The following is a 27,951-nucleotide window of genomic DNA, read 5'->3' as shown; positions in this document are numbered from 1 at the left end:
TCTCAGCCGATTTTGACATATTATATATCATTAAAGGGATCTTTTCACGCTTTGGTAAATTGACAAAATTGAAAAAAGTTGTTTCAGATTCGTAAGTTTTCGTTTTAGTTATGATATTTGTGAGGAAACAGTAATTCTGAACATTAACCATGCTCTAATACAGCCATTATATGCATCTTTTGATGATTTTAAAACCTAAAAATTATAAAGCGTTGCAACGCGAAACGATTGAATAATTTGGAGAGTTCTGTTTTTGTCGTTAAATTTTGTGAAACTACAAAGATTGCTTATATAAAGTATAAAATACGTCACGAATATGTACTCGGCGGAATAGCTCAGTAGGCTAGAGCGTTTTTACTTCAGGACTCTGGCAGGACTCCAGGGGTCACTGGTTCGAAACCTGCTCCGGGCAATGTTCTTTTCCTTTTTTAAATTTTTTTCTTGATTTTTTACTGGAGCTTTTACGATCCAATGTTTACATTTATCAATATAAAGCATTTAATGAATAAGTTAAAAAAATGCCAAAATCTGTGAAAAGGCCCCTTTAAAAAGCCTACGTTTCGTTGTTTTAGATATAAAGTACGAACATGTCAACGTAAATCTAGAATCTAAAACGGTGTGATATTTCCAAAAGTTAAAGTTAACTCGCCGGGCTGCCCAAATACGAAGAAAAACATAATATATATTTATTTATCTGAAAACTAACGTAGGCTTTCTTATGATATATAATTTGTCAAAATCGGCCGAGAAATAAAAGTATTATTAAATAAGGACGTGAGTGGGTACATCAAAATGTATAACCTCGGCGCTTCGATGTACGCTAATCGATAGCTACCTGTCACGTGACTAAGTTACGACAAGATATTTGCCGATACGGTCCCGTTTCATATCCGTCTTATTTAGAGTCCGTGGTAATATCATAGCCACACGTTAACCACATGTGAAAATCCATCAGAATATGTGTACGTTCTGTTGTTTTTATCGCCATATGTGAATGTATGACGTATTCAGTGTGGGTTGCCAGCATTCCTGATTGATTTAGTCAGACATAGTATCTTTCTGAACTGAGTTTATGTGTAGATATGACGCTAAAAACTGTTTTCACATGTTTTCCATGTCTTAAAACTTTTCAATTATCTATATAATATTAGTTCCAGTTGCGGCTGTGAGAAAAAAATCGCCCCTCCCGGTTACGGGCGTCTCTAAGTCCGACGTAGAAAATAACACAGATTTGAATTACATTTAAAAAAATACTAGGTTAACTTCCAGATCAAAAGAATAGTACTTGCAGTGTCTACCCATTAACCCGAATGGAAAGGTAACAGATGAAAAGAGTACTATGCAATTTGATTTACTGATAAGAAACCTCATTTCATAGTGTAAAGTAACCTTTGTCAGATGTCTGCGCATGCGTGAAGACATAAAAAATAAATTCCGGTTTGACGTTGTTGGTGTAAATACATAAAATAACTCCTTTTGTCAGTACATAGAAGAATGACTCGTAAGTGCTTTATTATATTGATTCATTTGGCAAATGAAAGTATTTATTGCTGGAAATTTTCCTAACCCTTGCTTTATATACGGTTATAATTAGTAAACGCGTTTTCTTGTTGGTAGAATATCTGGGAATAAATTTGAAAAGCGACACAAGTTTTTAAATGGAGATCTACTTATTGAGTAAATTTTACTTAAGGTTATGTTATTGGCACACATTCACGTTATTTTGTTATCTTGATAACTGAATTATGCATATGGAATGCTAAATATTTTTTCAATTTATGAAAGGTGACCGAGATTTGTAAGTTTGTTAGGTTTGTGAAAACCGGTTATTTCTGGTAAAATTTGGTATTTGTTTAATGGTTGTATTGGAAAAATACCCAATTTAATGTTAGTTGAATAAAGGATTTAAATAAAAAACAGTGTTATAGATAATTTTTTACCCATGGGTGTTATAGATAATTTTTTACCCATGGGTGTAAATACCCCCACTTTTCAAAGCATGGGGGTAAATAGCTAAAGAAATAATGTGAAAATACTGATCTCAGGCCGGGGATTGAACCCACGACCTCCAGAGTGGTAGTTAAACACTTTAACCACGTCGCTAAAGAGCTAGCCCAACAGCAAGGCTGTTGGAAGTGACCTTAATTTAACTACAATCCTCCCCCTTTTAATGTTTCAAGGCTCAGAAATGCCCGCTACAGCATGTCTTGCTACCGCATGGCCCTACCAAAAATCATTAAACAGCTCAGACCGACTCCCGCATTCACAGTACCTTATTACCTCGTCGCCATTATTGTGAAAATACTGAGCTCAGGCCGGGGATTGAACCCACGACCTCCAAAGTGGTAGTCAGACACTTTAACCAAGTCGCTAAAGAGCTAGCCATACAGCAAGGCTGTTGGAAGTGCCCTTATTTCACTACAGAAACTTAAGCATTCAGTTTATATCCTCAAGGGATCAAATTCCGTGGGGGTAAGAATCGATCTTTTAAAAAAGTGAAAGTAAACAAAACAAACCAGGGTTGGCACCAATCGACCGCCCCCGCTTTAAACCGGCGGTTTTTTACCGGTTAAAACCGCCCCGGTCAATACTCCCAAAGTGGTCATTACTGGTCAATACTGGTCGATTGAACTTTACCCCCAATTGTAATTTATATTCCATGCCTAATTAAACAATATTGATAATATAAATTAAACAGACATTTTGCCAATAATGTCTTAAGCTATTTATACCCACTATTTTATACCTGTTCATGCAATTTGTAGGCCAATCTCTCAAAATTTTGCAAATAAGTCAAAATTGGTCAATTGGATTTTTCTGGTTGATTGAACTTTTTTTCAATTCTAAAGAATGATGATGCTCAGATAATTCTGTGCTTGATTCAACAAAAACCTGTCAATTACTGTGTTTGAGTTGTTCCTCATACCCCACTGTCCCCACAGTCTTCTAACAGTCTTCTCACCTATACAGGTTGGGGCACCCAAAACTGATAAAAGGGCCTTAAATGGCACCTTCTTGACACAATCCTTACTTGTCATGTATTCTTGCATTGATTTCTTTAAATACTTTTTAAACAAAAAAGTGAAAAAAACTTAAATTTTTATTGATACATGTGTATAAGAATATAAAAACATAATAACAAAAAATTATTAACAGAAAAAAAAATTGAAAAGAAGAGTAGACCCACAATTGGAAAACATTATTTGTTGGCAAAATCAAGAACTTTGATTGTTTATTCATTTGAATGCCAATTAAACTTTTTAATATGAAAGGGGAAAAAACCCTCTTAATACAGAAAGGGAACAAGTTAGAAGTAACTATTAAATTAATAGCAAGAACAATGTAAATTAACATTATGTAATCTTCTTTTGTGTGAGTGATATGAAATAGCCTAAGGGCAGATTTGCTTAATTGTTAATATCAGAGACATAACACTGCATGCATTTTATTACCAACTAAGAGGCCAGATTTATAACCCTAGAATACACAAGAGTTCTGTTTGTCCATCTGCTTATTAAATAGATATAGGAGGTTTTTGTGTGACGTCACAAAAGGGGTTTTCCGTTACTAAAAATAGATTGGCCGTCAACTTCTCGATCGCGGCCAATTACATTGTATCAGAGTAAAGGTCGTCGGAAGACTTAATAATTACAATTTCACAAAACAAAACTATCAATACCCGTATTCTTTAAGTAAGACTTTAATAAATGATATTTCAAAAATAATAAAACATATAATAATTTGAATATTACTTTAAGTGGTGTGGATGCGATAGTGTTATTTTTCATCAGCGATTCAAATTTAGTGCTAAGGGTGGGTGCATCGAATCGGTATAAAACAAAGCCCTGAAATAGTTCAATACATTTCAATCTTGAATTGTAGTTTTATTTTTATTTTACATTAAATGAATTTTCGTTTCGTTTGCATTGAATGAAAATATTAATAAATTTAAGCATTCAAATCGAAAAAAACACCTGCATATTTTGCAAATTGAAATGTCTTTGCATGTACGTGTATATTGAAAACTCTTCTGTAGTGATACTGAGCGATACAAATCTAGCATTTTATGATACCATAAAACTACACATTTAAAGTATTTTATATCCCTATGATGACCAAATGCGATTGCTTGTTTTCATGATGATGTTTCGAACACTGCAGTAACGCACGATCTTTACACATTATAGCAGATTTTACATTTGCAGGTACCCGTTAAATACGTTAATTGTGTAGCAGTAAACTTGTACAATATTTTAAATGTATAGTTATTAAACACTTTATTGTTATGTTTAAACTGGTTAATTTATATATACTTAATAGTTCCTAGCTGTTAATCCATTTCGGACAAATGTCTATTTTTTTTAAATATGTTCAAATATTTTATTTAAGCAACTGTTAGGTTAGACTTAATATGCCAAGAGATGACATGGAGGTATCATAAATTGTGTTTAATGACCAGACACATGTGGTTTATGCAGAGACCCCATACAGAGCCATACAAGCATAGGTCCCTGGGTTTATGACACACTGTTTTTTAGTCATTGTCTGGACAGTATCCGATCATATCGAGATAATCGGTTTGTGATAAACAAAGGGGCAATTAAACACTGGGTTAAAAATGCTGAAACAGAGTGTCAAAATTGGTGTGAACAATTAAATAAATAAAAACATTTACATTTATCAAGAGGATTTAGTTATTCTGTAACAAAGTAAGTTTTTACAGACAAATAGGTTCAAATCAGTTTCTATATGTTGATTACATAAAATCAATCAATTTGTTGTTTGTTTTCGTCCTAATTTGTGTTCGTTCATTGGATTCAATTTAATCTGAAAGAATTTTCAATTTCTGAGTATTTTTTGTTCATTAAAAGGGTCGCGAATATGATTGTAACCGTATTACAATGCGGTTCATCAAATGCAAACAATAGCAGAATGGCCGCAGTTTTGACGGCCAAAATTAGAGCATGCGCAAACGTGACGTCATTATCGGAATCCCCAAAACCTCCTATATCAATTCAATAGATAAGTGAAATGCTATGGTACCTACAATAGTAATAATACTTAAGTAACAGATGTGATACACTGAGATAAAGATATTGCCTTGGTCCTTATGTATTTTAGGCTGTTTCCATAAATAATAAAGAAGTAACTTTTTACAGCTTAAAAGATTTTTTTTACAATAAATAACTCAGAAAAAAGTTGATCAATTACAGAATAATTATTGATTTAATATAAAATGGCTCCTTTGTAATGTTTAAATGCTACAATTTTCAATAGACCAGTATTGGCCAGTAAAGACCAGTATTGACCGGTTTTAACCGGGTATTGACCGCCGGCCCGGTCAATACTCAATTGACCGGTCAATATGCCAACCCTGAAACAAACACAACACAAAACTGTGTACATACTTTGATGGAAAAATCCTCTATTTACATTTACCAAACCGAATTTGGCAAATATGTGCTTAAATAAATAAGATTCGGCTTCGTAAAGTAGCCCTGGTCGAAGCTGTGTATAACAGTCAAAATGTATAAACTTAGTTTATGCATTTGTATTTTCATTCGTTTTTTCTTCCTTATCACAACACAAACAGAGTAAAGTGTCTCTTTAGAGCTCCAACTTATAAATATTCTTTTAAAATAACTCTTTTTACAGTCAAACACATAAATAGGTTAACTTATTATATTTTAGAATATGATTCTCTAGGTACTCCCTGAAAATGAGACCGTTTGACCAGCCTGTTTCGCTCACAGTTCCATTTGCACCAGCTGTTGCCCCTTCCATCAGGTCCTGCCTTATATTCTTGCCTGGAAAAACAAAATAAGGTGGAATAGCTTGACCAGCTGCGCTGCCACATCCTAGTATTGTTATAGTTTTGCCTTTCCCTGATGTAACTGCAGAGGTACTGTGGCTTGCTGCAGCAACAACAAACGGTGCCTTATGCTCTACAGTTATTCGCTTCTCATCCACATTGAAGATAAGGTGGGGTTTATCAAGTAAATTGTGATTTGAAAGTGTAACTTTCAAACTCTCAAAGAATTTCTCAACAACAGCTGCAGAAGCCATCTTAGCCCTGGCATGTTCTAAATTCTGTGGTTTAATAACCTTGAGTTCAGGCCAGCGCTTGATAAACCCACGGAACCATTTAATCTCAACGGCTTGTCTTTCGATCTTTTCCCTATCTGGATGGCGTAGTCACTGGCAATGTCTACACACTCTTGCCTTGTGTATCCATAGCCGAAGTCTGCCATCTTCTTGAAGTGGTTAACTAATAAAACTTCCTCATCAATCACAAAAAGTGGTGTCATACCAGCAGCTACGGTATCAATGTTAACATGTCCTTATGTTCTGTCTCTAAGAGTTGATTCTGGAACATTACAGCAGGCAGCTGCTTTTCTAACAGAAAATCCCGCATCATTAACAAGCATTTTAGCATTTATCAGGGCAGTAGGTGAGTAGAGCCTGTTTTTCTGGACCCTCCTCTTCAAATGTTTTGGCTTTGCCTGAATTAGAAATTGTAAAAGCAGAGAAAGTGATAGGGACCATTCAGCAATCAGGCTTTTTCTGCTCCATTTTGGGAATACGCCACACTGGAATTTTGGGAATTTCGCGTCGTGAAAACCCCCATTTTGGGAAAACAAATATTCACAAAATTGGCTCAATTGGGAAAAATTATCGCATGTAAATAGTGTTTCTTATATTTCAAAGAAGCCGTTTACTGGTAAATAGCGACTATTTTGATAACTTATTATTAAAATTTTACAAAGTATTATGAACATGTGAGATAAGTGCAGGTTTTTTAATCTAATTTGGGGAAAAGGCCTGGCCTTTTTTGAGGTGAAAAAAATCGTGCGAAGCTTCGGATTTTGAGGAAAATAAGGAAAGTCTTAAATAATCATTAACATATTTTATAGTTTTTAAAACAAATTCAAGGCAACAGATAATTTAATTATGCAACACTTTCTATTTTCTACACCGGATCAGGTTAACTTATATATTTTTAGGTAAAAAAAGAATTTTTTTTTTATTGGGAATTTTTTTTCAATTGGGAAAAAAAAACAGATTTGCATTGGGAATGGGGCCGAATTTCGGACCCGTGGCATAGGGCGGAAAAAGCCTGGCAATTAATTGCATATAATTGAAAAATATAGAAAAGTAGTCTAAGGGATATGACCAGCAACCTAATAGAAAAAATAGGTTGGCCTAATTGAAAAACGAAAACTTCCGGTCTACTTCTATGAGTCAACTCCAGCTGACAATGCAAACGGACTGTCACATGTTTAAAAGCGAGTTAGGGACCAAATAAGGGGGTTAAAGGGGGCCATGAATTAGGAATAGTAGAAAACATACAAATTAAGGTGTGAGAAACATTATACAGGAGTGTTACCTGTTTTGGTCGCATTTCGAGCGTCTTTTTTGTAGGTGACAGTTGCGTTGGCATCTGTCAATATTTACCGAACTGCGTGTGCGTGACTTCATCTTAACTCACGCGATACGAGACATAAACAAATATCACTGGAATTCGGACCCCCACGGAATTCAAGGATATAGTTTTGACAGACCTGTACGCTGAAGCCAATCCCGTATCGAAAGTCAACCAGAGTCGCGACATATTTATGTCACGTTATAAATCAAAGAAAGCTCATTTTCTTGGATACATTTCTACGTATATTGGTGAATCATAAATGAATATAAATTACTGCATCGGGGAATATTTTTAAGGTTAAAATGTTTCAAATGCATCTTACAATAGATGAAAATAACTCTCATCAGTCTGAAATTAAAAAATTTGACACCATTGTCGCTTTGTCACGTGACGAGTTTTCATTTGGATACTTTCGGATTGACCTTGACATTTTATGCTGAAATTGTAAACATTACTTTCCTTTTCTGAAATCTTTTATTTGTGATAAACAACTTACCTCTGGTGGATTATAAGACTGATTTCAGTGTGAATCAGGTACAATGTAGTTTTAATTAATATTTGAGTTTGTATTTACACTACAATTTGTTTACAAATAAAGCCAGAATAATCAAAAATACCGGGAAAAGTCATTCTGAATTTGAAAACACTTGAGCACATGGTATGTTACTAAAAAAAGAAATAACGTCATATGACAGTGAAATCTCGGGAGATTTGCATTTCAAGAAAGTCTGTCACATCGCTGTTTTTCTCAATATGTAAGAGCAGAACAGATCAATTTTAAATGTTTAAGATAGTAGTTTGTGAAAGAATATATCAGTTAAATGTGAAAAATGTAAATCTTTTCGATTAAGTGGTTGATTAGGGCCAATAACTGCATTTAAAAGCTGTTTTGGACAGGTCTTTGTTAACTGTCAACTTTTCGGGAATTTCTGGTTGACTTTCCTAATGGGGTTGGTCCATAACTATAAAGTCGCGCCAGTCAAAAATCATTAAAAGCGACATTTAAAGTTATGGTAGCCAGAACTAGGGTGTAAATAGTTAAATTTTGCCTTGCTTGAAGGGTAATTTGCTAAAAGTAAAACAATGGGCATTGGCCCACTTTTGAATGTTGATTGCTCCATCAGAGGTCCAAACATTATCAGCCTTGTATTGTTGACAGATTTTTATTTAAGACGAACTTCGTCCTTATCATACATCACCGTGAGCCAGGGAAAACGTTTTTGCCAACTTTCAACAGTACTGTTGTTTTATTAGTGTTTAAGTGTGTCTTTTTAATTTGAAAACGGGAAATTAAATCATTCAGTATTGGCAGTACAAGCCCGCAGTACAATGTTTTTACTGGATACAACTTTTGCCATATAAAAAGAAGCAATTTTACTTTTAGAATTAATTTGTTTTAGCTTCGTTGAAGCCATGCTGACCTTTTTATGTAATTTAATAAACACATAAGTTCTGGTCTGACTGTTAAACAAATAAATAGTAAATTTACCATGCGTCTTGATGATACAGAGTATACATACCGACTGGCTAACTATTTCTACAATCCAGCACACAAATTAGCTCTAATTTTGACGATAAGCAGTCTCCTATTTTGGTGAAAGACAATTGGCTGTTTAGGTTTTTATTAGCGTTGTACGCAGATAATTTACCTCATTTGCGTAAGTCCAGAATGGCTTGCTTAAATGTACGCACGGAAATGATCAATTGAGCGTATCTTGATATTTCTAATATGTATATTACGCTGATACGCGGCTTATCTAGAAAGCTGAAAATAAGACAGAGAAATTTTCTCTTATGTGCATGTAAATGAGTCAAACAAATAAAAATATGAAAAACAATTACATTGTAAAGCAAAAAATAAAATACAGCAATATTCCATTTTTTTACAAAAACTATTTCTCCTAATCCAAAGGGCCCCAATCCATCCCTCAAATGATGAAAATAAAAATTATGTACCATATTCATAAGTGATACATGTAACATAGTTTTAATTTTGCCAATTCTGGCGTAATGCCTTGAATGTGAAGAAGCAGGGTAACAGATATTAGGAGTTTTAGCATTTTTACCGATTGTATTTGACATAAAATAATTTGAAATAAAAAATCAATCGTAAATAAAAGGATAATGAATATAGGAACATAAATTGAAATCACTTCTTAGTCGTATAATTTATACTGTTTTGCTCTGTATCGCATTTGATTTGAGTTAGTACATGTACATTGTTACCATTTGCGCGGCCATAATATTGTTGTAATATTTATTGTTTATCATATCGACACAGATCGAGCTGGTGTCTAATAAAAAATTTGCTTCTGTCATAAAATGCTGGAAAATGTCAGCTGCTGAACACGGACAGGCTAGGAATCTTCCATTATAAGCTTGAGCGCCGTATCTAAACAATCTTGACCCAAACTGTCTGGAAAAAACATAGTCCATATACACCTTACTCCCACAGCCTTTGATAATTTTTGCTATGGTGGCTCTGGGGGAACATTATGCATCCCTTCTGAAACACAATCTCAGATTTTGTGGGATCACTAAACAGACGTTGTTTTTTACCAATTAAGAAAAGCGATGAATAAACTTAAAAAACAAACATAAACAGGGGTCTAGCTAGGCTCAAATTTTGGGAGAAGTCACTTCTACCTAAAGCCAATATAGGGAGAATTGGTAACATTTTTGGGAGAAACGGTACATTTGCGTCATAAATCTTAGTTTTATGTATATTTTGCAGCAACTTGATGGATAAGTGGTTTCTGTTCAGCTTTCAATCAACTCTTCACTGGTTTTATACAATAAGACATGTTAAGTGTATACAACCGACATTTTCCTTATTTCTCATTGATTGTTGATTATGATTGTACTTTTAATTATTATTTTTTCCTAAACAGGGGTATCAAATAAACTTCAATAGTAACAAGCCAGTAATGTTCAGAATCTTTTTACTTCCTTGTTAATTTTAAGCAATTAAACATACAATCAAATTCATATTTTATTACAAATATTTGTTATAAATTTAAATTTAAAATCTAATTTACAGCAGAGATTCCAAATCTGACCTGTAAATGAGCCCCATATCTATTGCCAGTGCCAGGTAACATCTTCCCATTTGATCATTCCTTAGTACTGTTTTAATGGGCCATTTAACATTGCTGAATCATTGTTATTGGTTGCCAGCAGAACTCAATTAATCAAGGCATCATCTATTAACAATTTCAAGAAGTGTAATAGCTCCAGACTGTTCTTTTGGATGTTCAACTTAGCATGACCTGTACATGGGGCAACTTATGGCTGAGAATCCTCCTGTGTCAAATTCTCCACATCAAATTGATTTTAATCGGTCAATGTCTGGCACAAAGTAAATCATTAAAAGGAGGAGAAATCACTTCCCTTCATGAAATTAATGTGCGAAGTGAAGATTAATTGGGGGAAGAAATCACCCACTCGCAGACCTCTGATAAAGTTAACCTGATTAGCAGCCTGCGGACATTATTCTTTGCATTATTTCAACCTAAAAACACTATGATAATATTTCAACACATTATTCTAGCTGACAGTTTCATTTTGAAATTTGGACCAGTGTTTACTCTCAGTTTTAATTGCGGAGGTGGTGATAGATTCTTAAATATTCAGTGCAAAACTCTACCGTGATTCTGTTTCTTAAAAACACATCAATGCCTGAAAAAATCATTCCCATGGTTATAGTTTGTCATTGAGGGAAAGGGTTTGGAAATGGGCCTTAAACAGTATGGGCTACGGCTGGATCAGGAAATATTCAAAAGGACATTATTATTATAGTTAAGCACGATAATATTACAGAACAGAGGAGAAAATATGTATGTTTTTATCAAATTGTCAAAAACTGATTGACAAATAGTTTTGATGTGAAAAAGCTAATTGTTACAAAAAGCTTTTAGTGATAACTAATTGAAATGAACTCATATTGCTTGCCCTGAAGCAGAACATTTCAAATATTGATGAGTTGACAGGGGATGTCACACACACCCGAAAAGTTAAAACTCTTTCCAATGGTTGGCAAAAAGTGGTGATAATATAGATCAAAACATTAATTGTAGACAAAATTATTGTTTGTTTGAAAAAAAAATCAATTATTTTCCCATTAGAACACTAAGTACTCAGTAAAAGATTAGTAAATTAGGCATTTAAATAATAGTGTTAGAACACCCATTTTGAAAAGTTATGTATTTATGTAGTAACTATAAAGATTGCATTTCAAGATTACTAGCCTGCAGGGCTATAGATAACTAGCATATTTTATTATTTGTCATTCCCTATATTATCAAATTGAGTTAAAAAACCGGGGTTGAAAACCCAATTAAGCTCAAAAGTACATGTAGGGGGTGAAAATTTTGCTAAAACTATTGAATTTACAAAAACCCTATTGTTGTCAAAAACAGGGGGTGGGTGAATAAATATACTCCAAAGTTATCTATAGCCCTGAGTCTGTCAGACTTTATTTTACAATTTTTACACCCCAACACATGTTTTACAATTGGAGTTCTGTATATCATATTGGTGTAAAGAGTTTTTAAAATCCTAACAAGAAATTACAAGATACAACATGCATATTTGCAAAGCAAATTTTGGCTCAATTGTAAAAAAAGACAACCTGAGCATTTCTGCATTGTCTTCTTTATTGACTTGAATAAAGAAAAACTCAAGTGCAAGTAATGTGTTTTCGGTTATGTGCCTTTTTATGCCCCCATTTCGAAGAAAAGGGGGTATATAGTTTTTGCTCTGTCTGTCGGTCAGTCGGTCACACTTCGTGTCCGCTCTCTAATTCAAATAGTTTTCATCCGATCTTTACCAAACTTGGTCAGAAGTTGTATCCAGACAATATCTAGGTCAAGTTCGAATATGGGTCATGCCGGGTCAAAAACTAGGTCACTGGGTCACTTAGTGCATTTCAAGGATTAAGCATGGTGTCTGCTCTCTAATTGAAGTAGTTTTCATCTGATCTTTACTAAACTTGGTCAGAAGTTGTTTCAAGACAATATCTAGGTCAAGTTCGAATATGGGTCATGCCGGGTCAAAAACTAGGTCACTGGGTCACTTAGTGCATTTCAAGGATTTAGCATGGTGTCCGCTCTCTAATTGAAGTAGTTTTCATCTGATCTTTACCAAACTTGGTCAGAAGTTGTATCCAGACAATATCTAGGTCAAGTTCGAATATGGGTCATGCCGGGTCAAAAACTAGGTCACGGGGTCACATAATGCAATTCAAGGATTAAGCATGTTGTCCGCTCTCTAGTTTATGTGGCTTACTGATTTATTTTGATATTCTATTCTGACATTTTTATGTACCGAAGGAGGGCATATAGTGATCGGACTGTCCGTCTGTCTGTCCGTCACACTTTGCGTTTAGATTTCGAAAAATGCTCATAACTTCTATGTGGCTTCAGATAGCAATTTCACATTTGGCATGCATGTGTATATGGACAAGGCCTTTCCTATATCACACAAATTTTGACCCCTGTCACCTTGACCTTGAACTTAGGGTCCGCGTTTGGGTTCGAAATCTGCGTTTAGGATTTGAAAAAAGCTAATAACTTCTAACAAGCGTTTACACAGTTATACTTTTATGTAGTGACAAAGTTACAGTTGGGGGCATCCGTGTCCTGTGGACACATTTCTTGTTATTAAATGATATACATTATCCAGCAAATAATGAAATCTGAAAAAAATCTACTTGATTCAAAGTTCACCCAATATCAGAGATTTGAAGTTTTGTAAATTGCTTAGGTTCGAATCCAAAGCAAGATTTCAACTGGAGTAATAAATGCATAAAACCAAATTGTTTTGTCGAAATTTATTTTGTGTTTGAAAAATGTTCAAAATGAAAGATTATATTTTAATGAATTTGGTCTAGCTATTATGCATTGACCATTAGAGGTGAATGTTAATTTTAAGACATTTTCCGTAGAGTTTACATAAGATGTTTTTTCACCAGTTCTGAGATTTATTATAAGTTTATAATAGTAATAATGTATCTGTACAGAGCATTAATTAAGATTATAACGGGAACTCGATTTCTCTAGATGTCAACTGACTGACGCGCAGGTCAAATTTTCGTCAAATTGACGCAATGCAAAATATTGGTCGGGCCAAAATAGAGTCATTTTCAAATTGCTCGCGTCAAAACGCAGAATTTTAAACATGGTTGGCATATTGACCGGTCAATTGAGTATTGACCGGGCCGGCGGTCAATACCCGGATAAAACCAGTCAATACTGGTCATTGCTGGTCAATACTGGTCGACTGAAAATTGTAGCATTAAAACATCACCAAGGAGCTATTTTATATTAAATCAATTAATATTATGTTATTGACAAGCTTTTTTAGCTCACCTGAGCTTTTGTGACCTGTGTTTGTCCGTCGTAGGTCCGTCCGTCCGTCGTAGGTCCGTCCGTCCATCCGTTAACATTTGCTCATAAACACTCTAGAGGCCACATTTCTTTGTCCCAATGACATCTCGGTCAAGTCGAAACTAGGTTGTGTCGGGTTAAAAACTAGGTCAAAAAAAGAAAAACCTTGTTAACACTGTAGAAGTCACATTTCATGCCCAATCTTCATGTTACTTTGTCAAAATGTTTGTCTTAATGATATCTTGGTTGTGTTCAAAAGTGGTTTCAATCCGTTGAAAAACATGGCTGCCAGTGGGCGGGGGAGTTTACCTTATTTGGCTTTAGAGAAACCTTGTAAACACCCTAGAAGTCACAATTTTTGCCCAATCATCATGAAAGTTGGTCAAAACATTGGTTCAATTGATGTCTCAGACGAGTTTGAAAATGGTCGAGATCAGTGAAAAAACATGGCCGCCAGTGGGCGGGGCATTTTTCTCTATATTTTGAGTTATATATTGTAAAAAAATCTTTAAAGCTATAAAAAATTACTTCTTTATTATTTATGGAAATGGACTCAATACATAAGGACTAAGGCAATATCTTTATCTCAGTGTATCACATCTGTTACTAATGTGTATAATTACTATTGTACTTACCATAGTATTTCACTTTAATATCTATTGATATATATCTATTTGATAAGCAGATGGAAACACAGAACTCTTGTGTTTTCTAGGGTCATAAATCTGGCCCCTAAGTCTTAATTGGTTATAAAATGCATGCAGTGTTACATGTATGTCTCTGATATTGACAATGAAGCAAATCTGCTCTTAGGCTATTTCATATCACTCACACAAAAGGTGATTACTTGCTATTAATTTAATAGTTACTTCTAACTTGTCTCCTTTCTGTATTATGAGTTTGTTTTTTCCTTTCATATTTAAAAGTTCAATTGGTATTCAAATACCGGTAAATAAGCAATCATAGCTCTTGACTTTGACAACAAATAATGTTTCCCAATTGTTTACTCTAGACTGGTCTTTTCAATTATTTTTGTCTTTTAATAATTATTTCTTTTTTTGTTTTTTACTTTTATATCAATGGAAAATAAAAGATTTTTTCACTATTTTGTTTAAAAAGTATTTAGTGAAATCTAGGCAAGAATACATGACAAGTAAGGGTCGTGTCAAAAAGCCGCCATTTATGGCCCTATTATCAGGTTTTGGTGCCCCAATATGTATAGGTCAGGTGAGAAGACTGTGGGGATAGTTGGGCATGAGGAACAACTCATACACAGTAATTGACAGGTTCTTGTTGAATCAACCACATTATTATCTGAGCATTCATAATTCATTAGAATTGAAAAAAAAGTTCAATCGACAGAAAAATCCAATCGAACTTTGACTTATTTGCAAAATTTTGAGAGATTGGCCTACAAATTGCATGAACAAATATAAAATAGTGGGTACAGCTCTCAAACCACTCGGCCATCTGTGCTCATACATTGGGTGTTGTATTTTATATATGCAATCCTTGTAATGTCCCAAAATATAACAATAAAACAGAACTCTCAAAATTAATAAATTGTTTCTCGTTTGTTACGCGTTATTATGTTCAGGTTTTTAGCTCCACTGGCCAGAGGCCAGCGGGGCTTATATCATGGTCCTGTGTCCGTCGTGCGTCCGTGCGTGCATTAACTTTTTCTTTAAACATCTTCTCCTAAACTACACATGTACTGGTCCAATTCTGATGATTAGAAATTTCTCAGGAATGTTCCTGGGGTGAACCTCTTTCAAATTTGTTCAAATTATGCCCCTGGGGTCAAATTTGTTCAAGTTATGCCCCTGAGGTCAAATTTGACCCAGCCCCAGGAAGTCAAAAAATTGAAAAATTGCTTGTATAAGGCCTATTTTGTTAAAACTTAAAAAATCTTTTCGTACTTAACCATTGGGCCTAGGGCTACCAAATTTGGTATGTAGTGACATCTAATAGTCCTCTACCAAGTTTCTTCAAATTATGCCCTAGGGGTCTAATTTGACCCTGCCCTGGTGGGTCAGAAAATGAAAAATTTGCTTATATAAGGCCTTTTTTGTGAAACCTTTAAAAATCTTATCGTCCATAACCATTGGGTCTAGGGCTACAAAATTTGGTATGTAGTGGCATCTTATAGTCCTCTACCAAGTTTCTTCAAATTATGCCCCTGTGGTCAAATTTGAAACTGCCCCGGGGAGTCAAAATATTGAAAATTTGCTTATATAAGGGCCTATTTTGTGAAAGCTTTAAAAATCTTCTCATCCATAACCATTTTGCCTAGGGTTACCAAATGTGGTATGTAGTGACATCTTATAGTCCCCTACCAAGTTTCTTCAAATTATGCCCCTGGGGGAAAATTTGCTTATATAAGGCCTATTTTGTGCAAACTTAAAAAAGCTTCTTGTCCATAACCGTATGGCATAGGGCTTCCAAATTTGGTATATAATGACATCTAATAGTCCTCTACCAAGTTTGTTCAAATTAAGCCCCTCTGATCAAATTTGACCGTTCCCCAGGGGTCACAAAATTTTACATATGCTTATATTGGGCCCATTTTGTGCAAAACCATTGGGCCTATTTCTACCAAATTCGGTATTTAGAGACATCTAATAGTTCTCTACTTAGTTTGTTCAAATCATGCCCCTGGGGACAAATTTGACCCTGTCCTGGGGGTCACAAAAATGAACATATGCTTAAATAAGGCCTATTTTGTGCAAACTTTAAAAATCTTCTTGTTCTTAATTATAGAGCCTAAGGCTACTAAATTTGGTGTGTAGTGACATCTAATAGTCCTGTACCAAATTTGTTCAAATTATTGATTATTATTCCCCTTGGCTCAAATTTTACCCTGCCCCCAAGGGTCACAAAACTGAGCATACACATGTATGACGTTTACCAGGAGAGATTACTGTGGCCATGTGGCTGTGACCAACAACAACAACAACATCTTGTAAACATGAGATAAAACCTGTCATTAAGTGCCATTTTAGATCAGATGGTGACTGCTTACAAAGGAATTGAAGTGAGGAAAAGTGTTATGAATGTTCTTCTTATAAACAGAAAAAAGTTGGGTTTTATTTAAATATGTCGAAAGTGAACACATATATCCGGATAAAAATATTTTGGATGACATGTTAAATTCATGTCTTTTTGTAGTGTTTTAACCAGTTTAATAATATCTTATTGATTTTAAAAACATGAACATAATTATTTCAAGAAAAGTCAATATATGATACTGCATGGTAAACTCAAACTTTGTATCAAAGAGAAGGGTTGGAATTAATTAAAAAAAAGAATTGCATTGTTCTTAACTATCATATATGCTGCTTTTTAATAACTAATGATTCATTGTTCCATTTGTGAATCGTGACTCATGAATTGTGGATATGATTGTCAATTGCACAACGGTCCATATATATTTCTGACCATTTAGTAATTTTCTTAAAATAAGTTATGAATTGATCTTAGAAGTTAAATGTATTACTTAATTAAACACATTTATAAATATAAAAGAAATAATCTTTAGATTATCATAATATTCTCAGGCCTGTTGGTCTTAGAGATGTGTGGGTTGTTGATTATATTTTGAGATGATTCTTTACGAAGAAAGATGCTACTATTGTACATTGTATTTGTTATACATATGTGAAAGGCTCAAAGAAGGAACCAGACATTATTAACCCTTTACCAAACACTAACAGGATTTTACGGGTTTGTACATGTAGCTGACAACTTTATAAATAATTGTGATAAAAGGAGAAATTGTTCAAGATGAGCAATTTCTCCTTTTATCACAATTATTTCTACCCTACCTGATCACTTCCTTCATATTCCATTACAATTTAATTGTCGTCTGCGACCTCTTTCAAATTGAGAAAGTCCAAAATGTGTCGCTTGGTAAAGGGTTAAGGCATTTTGATTCCTATGGGTCTTGTGAAACTGTTTCAAATCAAATGCATAGATTTGATCTTCAGCATCTAAAAATATGTGAAATAGAAAAAAACGACAATATCTTTTTGGAGAGATAAATGTACCTACGTTATAAGCAAAGGACCTGTGCAACATTTCCCGGGCTTTTTAGTCTGTTTAGTTAACACGGTAGTAACTTTTTCCATATATAAAAAAGCTCACCCTTCCAACTTTTAAGCGCCCAGTGGGACGAGGGATAGAAAGAGAAAGTCACATGCTTGAGTACATTTCAACCCATGCACATTGCACGTTTTTTTCGCATAAAAAACAGTGGAGCGATACAGGGCCATCATGGCCCTTTTGTTAAATTGTCAAAAAATTTATATTATTGATTTTTTATAGCATGTTTTATGTAAATGTTTAGAAGTACTGTTTCCTCGCAAATATCATAACTACAACGAAAAATTTGGAAAATCTGTGACTTTTTTTCAAATTTGTCAATTTACCCAAAAATTAGAGGTGCCTTAAAATTTAATCTTCATGAAACATGGCGAGAAAATTTGTTCGGAAGGTATCTCAACTCAGTTACAAAAAATGTGTTTGTAGGTTTGGGTATTGTGGCAGATGTATACATTTTGTATTGTAATTGACATTCTGTTCTAGAGACGATTTTTATTTTAATAATTTTTATGGAAATAACAAGCATGTTATTGTTATATATGTTCAATTTTTCAGGTGGCAACCAGCGTGAAAAGTCCCGGGAAAAGGCGCTCAAGCAACAAAAGGAGAAGCAAAAATCCATGGCTGCAAGTGAAAAGGAAGGAAATAAGGGGCTCTCACTTGAGGAAAGAAAACATAGGTCAGTGATTTTTTTTTGCTTTTATTAGTTACAGCCTGTGTCATTTGTATTGGGAAAATTTGCGCTATAAACAATGAAATTGGGAAAAATTAAGCATTATAAATATGATTAAAAGAAACAGACTTGTTTTTAAGTGCATGTTCAGGGGGTTTTCTAGCCATTTTGGGGAAAAGGAGTCTGGTCTTATAGGGATTTTTTAATTGGTAAAAGTGGCAAATTATGGAATTATTTATAAAAAAAGGACTAAATTAAAGTTATATATTTTGAAGAATGTCATACGAGACTTCTTTCTTAAAAAAATATATAAAAAATTGTTGAAATTGGGCTTTGGGGGGGGGGGGGAATTTCTGTCAGATTTTTGGGAGAATGTTGACTTTTTTTATTGGGAAGCAGCCGAATTTCGGCTGTAATTTTGAGCCAAAAAAAATCACTGTACTGTAGGTAAATAAGCTAATAAAACCATGTCTTAGGTTAAGAATCTTTTACCAATAATTAGACAAGACCAAGTGAAAATACCGGTATTTGAATAGCTAGCTCACAGTCCTGCAAATTTTCTTTTCTTTGAATGGTGGTAGTAAAATTCATTAAGAATTGTACTTGTATTTAGTTCTTACTTACTCCAAAAGCAAACAGAGATCCTCTATTTAATGATTGCAAAGAGAATAATCATAAGTTGTATGCCATAAAAAAAGTATGCACATCATAGGGTATGTGTTTAAACTGTGTTTTTTACTGATTAATTAAATCATAGTTACATAAATAATAAATATAGGGACAACAAACACAACAAATATTCCTGTATTTCAGTAATATTTTTGTGAAGAAACTTAAGAATGACAAACACATTAGATATTCCAGTATTTTGATTGTAATTTGGTAGATAGTTTTCCTGAAACAAGTTTTAATCAATTAAATAATTTTTGTATGGCAGCATTTAAATCTCTTAAAGCTGTTAATAAGAAATCTCTCGAGCAATTTTTTTACATATGGTATGTTATTTAACTTCAGAGAAATATTTTATAATGGCTATTATTGTTGAATAGTAGGGTTGTTGAAATAAAATACTGCAGCCAAAAGTGCTAAGGAGCATCTAAACAACACACAATAAGCCTATTTGGTTACATGTTTATGTATGTAATGACTTTACAGTAAAGCATTCAATGTACATGGTGATAAGCTAACATGACAAATATTGCACTGTTCTATTTTCAGAGATGCAGAGATCATGAGGCAAAAGCAGTTAGCAAAGCAGGCAGCCAAAGGGGCTGAGGGCGGAGCCAGCAAATAGCAGGTCTCCGCCTTCTGATGCTTATTAAGGGACATTGCCTTCAAACGTTCTCTGTAATAATGTTACTGAGTAGTTTTGGTGGAAACTTTGCCTTGTACATAAATCATTTGACACTTTCATGGAATTCAGTTTGTGTCACTTAAGATGTAAACATACAAATGTAGACTCTTAATCTGTTACAAGTAGTGTGATGACATAAAGTACCAAACAAAAATGAATATCAGTTGATCACCGTCTTTGCGTTAATTTTGAGAAGCTTCTGATTGTTAGGCAATTTGACTGTGAACGATTTTTCATTCAAGCTATGTGTTTTGTTCTTAATTCAAAATGTTCGAAGGTCTTCACATTTTCTGAATTTAAAACCAGTTTATATGAAAAATCACTACCACTGTCAAGGATCAGTTAATATTGTAAATTTTGTAATTATGCTCATATGATGTCAGTTATTGTTTTCCTGAATATCAACACAGAGTGCGTAGTTTGACAGACTGTGTAATGAGTTTGTGTACTCTTGCTTTCATTTTTCTGTTCTTTTACATAATAAACATGAATAAAAACTTGTATGAATTGTGTGCCTATCAAGAGTTGTCTCAAGAAATCCTGTTGGACTTATTTCAGTCAGCCGACTTCTGTAATTGCCATTAAATCATTTTTGCAGTTGAATATATGTGATAGTTATTTAGAATGTGTAAACTTATATCTGTACATTTATACATGTTCATTAAAAATAATGTGACCATGTCAAGATACTAGATGTTTACCAAGTAGGCCATTAATTTAGTTGAATTTAAAGTTTCAAAGTAAGGTCTTTATGTAAACGACATAGAAACTAAATTACAGCTCATTACCTCAATCGAAACTTAAGTGATTTAATTGAAACCATTTGTCGGCTTTTAGTATAAGTAACCTTTACCCAATTGGCATCTGATTCAGAAGCAAACCCAACATAGCTCTGCATGTAAGCTACCTACAAAGACATCATTTTTGTAGAGCCGGCTTTAGGGAAGGTCTATATAGCAGTCGGTATGGTCCAGTGTAAGAGCGTATGTGCATCCGTATTTGCCCAGATTGTACTTTGTCAATCATGGTGCAGTGTGGACATAGCTCACAACAAGTGTTCAACATTATGAGGAAATGTGTCTTGTATTACACCCGTCACTTTGCATCAAAGGTCAATGTCACAACTTGTCTTGTATTACACCCGTCGTTTTGCATCAAAGGTAAATTTCACAACTTGTCTTGTATTACACCCGTCATTTTGCATCAAAGGTCAATGTCACAACTTTAAGTCCCGACTATACATTTGTAATTCATCATGCGATTTAAAATACACTAATGGCTCACATGAGGTGACGCCGTGATGCATAGAATGTAACACGCACATGTGTTTTTCACTTCGTCAAGGGTCACATCTAGAGTTCAAAGATCAACTTTGGTTATAGAAAACCTGTCCGAGCTATAACAGTCATTCATCATGCAATGTTTAAATAGTGAACCACAAATGACCACCAGGATGTGTAGTGTTGATAAATGTCTCCCTACCACGAGCTCACTTGGTCGTTGTCGGCTCAGGTACTTCCTTAAAAGTGCCCCAGGCACTACAATTTTACACGGGGTACCATAAAATACGCTTAAAATCGCCTCCCCGGGTACTTTTTAGAATTTATTTTCCGTACTTCATTTACTTTTAAGTATACCAATGAGTACTCGCGGTACACTTAAGTAGTATCTGAGCCGACCTTGACCAAACGTGGTTGTTTCCATTGGTCTTTGTCGGGTCAGGTACTCCGTAAAGGCAAGCTCGATACCCTTTTGTGTATACTACAAAAATACGCTTTAAGGCACCCGGTCATACTTCGGGGTACTTCTTGATAAATTGTCTGCATCCCGGGTACTTTGTAGTATATTTATGAGAACGGTACCTTAAAGTTTAAGAGGGACCTGAGCCGACAATCAACAATCGAGCCTAACACAAACGTTAAATTAGATCGCATAACAGCTTATCTTAAGTAAAACTTCATTATGTTTCGTGTATTTATATAATAACAACAATGTTCACCATGCAGATAAGGTTTGTCATCCCTTGAGCAAAGTCTGAGGGCACACTACAAACTGAAGGTCTAACATGTTCTTGGTTCTATTTGCTATTTAATTGCACGTATCAACTATTACTGATAATATATGCTAGACAGTTATTAAGCTCATTCAATTTTAACAAACCTTGCACGGTTGCGTGACTATAAAATTTATAATTCATACATCAAAAAATAAAGTCAAATATAAAATAAATTCAATTATAATTACCAGAATGTGCTTTAATTTGTCAGTGCAAAAATATTCCCTATTACTGTAATTACTATGCATTTGGCATATGATTCAGCAGAGTATTTGCTGTACCATTGACCAGCAATTTTAAAAGCTGGAAAATGAATGTGCATGTTACTTTTTTTACCTTTTTAAAAATACTAAACATATTTCGTCCATAGCCTTCATCAGTAGTATCAACATGAAAAAACACATAGAAAGTGACCTCAACTTCATATAGTACTGTAGTTTGGCGGATAATATACATGTAACACAAAATATAACACAAGTCAAGGATGGGTTAGTGTTTATACAGCAGCCTATAAGCAATAGACCAATTCACGCGTGACGTCACGCGCACCTGCGTATCTTTATCCGTGCTACTCTGGTAGGCAAAAGAAAGACACTATCAAAGGGGAGATATCGAGCACGATATTTATTGTCACGCTCTACATCTATATTAAATACATTATTTAATATATTTTGACATGTATACGATCATTTTTAGATTTTAGATTTAAACATCCCAAAAGTTGTTGTACTGTACTCAAACAAATAAGAATAATAACAAACAATAAATAGATCGATTCCATGCACACAGCATATATTAACCTACCATAATCCATCTGTTATTAAGTATGTACGATTGCTGCAACTAAAGAACAGGGTCTTAACTAATAACACTTTGTTTATGTGTTAAGGAATCTTTGAGTATCAGATCAAATTTGTTAAATCGTATAACGTAATTTACCCATTGTTCATCTTATGTACCCCAATAAACATTTGATTTATTCATACTCGTGTTTGTTGAAATATGTTTTCTGGCGCGTATCAATATCAACCACATGACTGTGATGTTGACGAGGTACGTTGTGCAAGTCAACTAAAAAAAGTCTTCCAAAACATTGAACTAAATTTTACAATTATATCATTCTGTAATCTGACCATAGCTGATTACATCAATGCACACATTATAAACTCGGTAGTATTATTGGCAAAATATTTTATTTTTAAATGCAAACAGGCAAACCGGAAAAAAACAACAACACCATAAATAGATTTTCTTGTGTCCTTTAAATAATATAATTTAACAAAAGGAATTAATTGCGACTTTACAAAATAAATTACATATTTTGTATATTCGTTGTGCGCTTTTTATGCTCAATGGGTACACCTACCCTAAAAAAATGTAAATATACTTTGTGACATAGTTTCACCTACCTTAAAGCAACATATATGTATTTTTATTGTTATATACAAAATATATTATGTTGACGATGGGAGTAAAAAGGAAATTACTAAAAAAAGTATTGTCTGTCTGTCTAGGAAAACTAACACTTTGACACATTAAATTAATTTAATTTAATTGGTTTGATTTGATTGTTTGCATCAATCTTAAAATCGTGTTTGCCTTTGTATTCCGGTGTTTAATTGCCCCCTATGTTCGGCACAAGCCGATTATCTCGTTTTGATCACATATTGTCCCTACTTAACTAACAGCAAAGTGTCATAAACTACAGCAGGGACCTATACAAACAATAGGTCCCTGACCACAGGTGGTATATGAAAGTCTGGTCATTAAACACAATTGATGGTACCACCATGTCTTCTCATTTTAGTAGTATTGAGCAGTTATTTGGGGTTGAGTAATTTACCGCCAAAGTTAAACTGTTCAATTAAATATGCTACATATCGTAAAAAATAAAATAAAATAATTTGTCCAGTATATATTAACAGAAAATGTACGCTTTAAAGATACTAACCTGTTTGCCGGTAATTTATAACAAAACGTATTTAATAAATGGTAAATGTACATATAATCATTAAACGTATTTAGCGGGTACCGGTTAATGAAAACTACGTCATTCCGTTTGAAGATTGAATGTTACGGCCATGCACAAACGACATCATGACAACAAGAAATTACGTATGACTACCGGGGTAAATAATATTTACGAAAAATAAAAAACAATGTAGATATATATTATAAAATGTAAGATATTTGTCACTTGTAAAGGAATTTCAATATACATGAATTCACAGGTTAATTTGCATCATGTGAAGTTGTGTTTTTCAGTTGTATGTTACGATTCATCTATAGTGTTATTCACCTTAAAAACAAATCATCCAATTTAAAAGAAAATGATCATAACATTTAAATACTGTCATGCACTTCGCTTTTAATAGGGCTTTGTTGTACCGGTATGTCAGATTTTAATGCACCCCTTTTCTTTCACTCATTTTTTTTTTACCACACTTTCATACTCATACAATTGATAATTATAATTATATAATGGGATGCTTTATTGTTTTTTGTAATTTTTGAAGTCCTTCTGCAAGAAATACAACGGCTAATGCATAGCTTTGTTTTGTGAAATTGTCGGTGTTTAGTCTTCAGACCACCTTTACCTTGATGCTAATGACTAACGAGTATATATTTTTTCATAGATAAGAATACATGTATTAATTAAACAATATTGACATTAAAAATGCAATATCTTTAATAGTATTTAGGTGTTATGATGTTGTTGTTGTTAATGTTTTTGATATATTGACTAAACACGTGCCGTTATTTATATGACATAGTGTTTATCGTAACTGTACCCAGTGCTTTTGCCTACCAGCGCATCGCGCATGCGCGAAAATTCGGAATCAAAACAATAACAATGAATTGGTCTATACTATAATTTATAAGAAAACAAACAACGAAGTGATTCAAAAAGGAACGTGTTTTCGTTTAAACAAGTGATTGAAATTACTTACTAAAATATACACGATTTCGGAATAGTCTGAGATAATTTTACATTGTAATGTGCAAGAAAACAAAACAAATCTTGCCTCGCCGGTATTCAAAACTTGGACCGTTGAAGGCAAAACTAACCTTTTTACCACTTTACCGCTCTTGCCTTGAATTTCAATCCGCATTTAAAACGTTATGATAGCTTTAAATAGCGATACACGTTATTTACAAATAATCAACGTTTTATCATGGTACCAGCTTCACTGGGGAGGCGGAAAACTACAACGGGCGAGGAATGGTATGGTATTGCGCAAGGGGGGGTTAGAGGGTTAGGGTTTGGATTAGTGTTAGGGGTCGGGTTAGGGTTTGGGTTAGCCTAAACCCAACCCTAACCCGACCCCTAATCCTAACCCTTACCCTAACTTTTTTTTGGGGTTATCACCCCTGACCATGCCTCGCCCGTTGTAGTTTTCCGCCTCCCGCTTCACTGCGGTTAATCCGTAAACGAGCCGACACTTTAATCATTTTTCTTAGTCAGGGTTGTTATTTCGCTTGTTTGAAAGAAAAAATAAAATTTTATTATAATCTTACTTTTTTAAATCTGTCATGTTGCCTAGTTGTGTACCAGTCCCTTGGAATTATTTTTTTTTTTTTTTTTTTTTTTTTTTTTTTTTTGTGTTTTCTAGACTTTTTTTTTTTTTATTCAATATTATACATACAATGTATACATGTATATGATCATACAACATAGTATAGTGATTGTACAAAGCAATAAATTCAGACATGTTATACAAGATATGCTAATATGTATATATTTTTTTCAAAGAGAAAAGGAAAGAACAACAGAAGAATAGTTATGAAAAATGATGAGTTGTATAGAGTCGGAAGAAAGCATACTGGACTTGTGTGTTTTGTTGTACATTCACAATGATCTTATAAGATTGAAATATCTATATATATATATATATATATATTTCAGAAAGATAAACTAACATAAGAGTGAAATGTATATAAGTGGACAAACATTATGAGAATTTAATCCGATTCCATTTTTGTTCAAAGATTTGTAATCTGTCATTACTGAGGGCTATTTCTTTCTCAATCTGGATTTTTAGTTTAAGACTATGGACAAAACAATTAAAATTTGGTACTTGTTTTTTGTACTTCATAATAAAGATAAAATATTTCATCATTATAAGAATAAAATTAACAATATTATTACAGTCTATTGATTTCAATGAGGTAATTCCGAAACTTACATTTAAGAAAGATAGTTTAACGTTTAGTTGCTGTTGTTCAAGAAAAATTGCTAATTGATTCCAAATAGGCTGGATGTGTTTGCACTCCCAAAAAAGATGTTCTATAGTTTCGATGTTTTCACTGCAGAAGTCACACAGATTTGAATTAGATAATTTGCATTTAAAGAGATATTTATTTGTAGCTATAATTCTATGGATGTATTTATATTGAAAATTTCTCAGTGTGCTTTCAACAGTTGCTTTATATGGCATGGTAAATATGTGTTTCCAATTAAGTTCATGTTCTCCGAAAAGGACTTGCCATTTATTTTGGGTTTTGGAGTTTTCTGTAGGGTTTTTAATTTGTAGTGTGTAAAATATTTTATTTTTGTTTTTTCTTCCAAGTATGTTTTCTACGAATTTTGTTTGGGTACATGGTGTATTATTTGTATTGATTTCAGATTTAATATGTATGGGTATGCTTTTGATTAGTGTGTAATACTTCAGGAAATTATTTGAAGGTATTCCGTATATGTAGCATATATCATCAAATGAGTAAAAATCCTTAATTCTGAAGTCATATAATTGGTCGACATATTTAATGCTTCGTTCAAACCAATATTTATAGAAAAACGTCTTATTGTTTGAAGTTATGTCTTTATTGTTCCATAAAATAGTTTTACTGCTGGTTTTGGTTTCTAGGTTATGAGTGACATCACTCCATGCTGATAGAACATCAGACAGAAATATGTTTTCGTTTGCAATTTCATGTAAGATAGTATTGCTGATGTTACATTCAAAGAGTAAGGAGTCACCATATTTTTTTAGGATTTTCTGGTAGAATAATTTCCATTTACTCGTATTGGTATTATCTAGGTATCTTTTGACCCAGCTGCATTTGATTGCCTTCAAGAATGAGTCAATGTTCGTTAATTGGATACCTCCATTTTCTACGGATTGAATTAACTGAGTTCGTTTTATTTTGTCAGGCTTACCGTCCCATATGAAATTAAATATTGCTGATTTTATATCGTTAATAACCTCATTTGGTGGATTTGGGAGAACTGCTAATACATAAATTAATTTAGGAAGTGCAAACGTTTTTAATAGTGTTTTTTCCGATTAGTGTAAGTTTACGGTGATGCCATGATTTTAAGCAGTTTTTAAAATTCTGTAATTTAGGAAGTATATTTTTAAGAACTGTATCCTTTTCATTATTTGTGAAAGTAATTCCTAACGTTGTGGCTTCATCGGATGTCCAATTAAATTTCATTTCTTTTTTATATTGGACATTACTTTGTTTTAATTTACCTACTCGTAGCACAGTACATTTACTTTTGTTTAGTTTAAGACCTGATGTCATTCCGTAAAGGGTTAGCGACTCTATTAGGTTATGGAAAGAATCGTAATTGTCGTTTAAAAAATAAGTTGCATCGTCAGCAAATAGGGACTGTTTGATTTCTTCGTCAGGTTCTAGTGATATGCCTTTTATGTTTTTATTTGATTGAATGTGATGTGATAGATACTCGATGCAAATAATAAATAGCGATGATGAGAGTGGACATCCTTGTCGAACCCCTCGTTCGATGTTAAAACTGTTTGAAAAGAAGCCATTGTTAATGATTATACTGTTAATATCGGTATAGAATAGTTTGACCCATTGAATGAGACTTTCACCAAAGTTCATATTTTCTAAGCAAGAGAACATAAATGAGTGATCAAGCGAATCGAATGCCTTTTCAAAGTCTGCAAAGAATATTAGACCAGGATTATTTGAATTGTTGAAATA

The 27,951-nt window shown here is 33.7% G+C and overlaps 1 long non-coding RNA gene across 1 annotated transcript; it reads left to right on the top strand.

Moving 5' to 3' along the window:
* Window positions 1-1,377: 1,377 nt before the first annotated feature.
* On the top strand, window positions 1,378-20,448 carry LOC127834703 (uncharacterized). Its single transcript, XR_008028067.1, has 3 exons — window positions 1,378-1,501; window positions 18,469-18,592; window positions 19,805-20,448. It is a non-coding gene; the product is annotated as an uncharacterized LOC127834703 (long non-coding RNA).
* The last annotated feature ends 7,503 nt before the right edge of the window (window positions 20,449-27,951 follow it).

This window comes from Dreissena polymorpha, chromosome 6, assembly GCF_020536995.1.
Source record: "Dreissena polymorpha isolate Duluth1 chromosome 6, UMN_Dpol_1.0, whole genome shotgun sequence".
Lineage (NCBI taxonomy): Eukaryota > Metazoa > Mollusca > Bivalvia > Myida > Dreissenidae > Dreissena > Dreissena polymorpha.
This window is presented reverse-complemented; position numbering and strand designations above follow the sequence as displayed.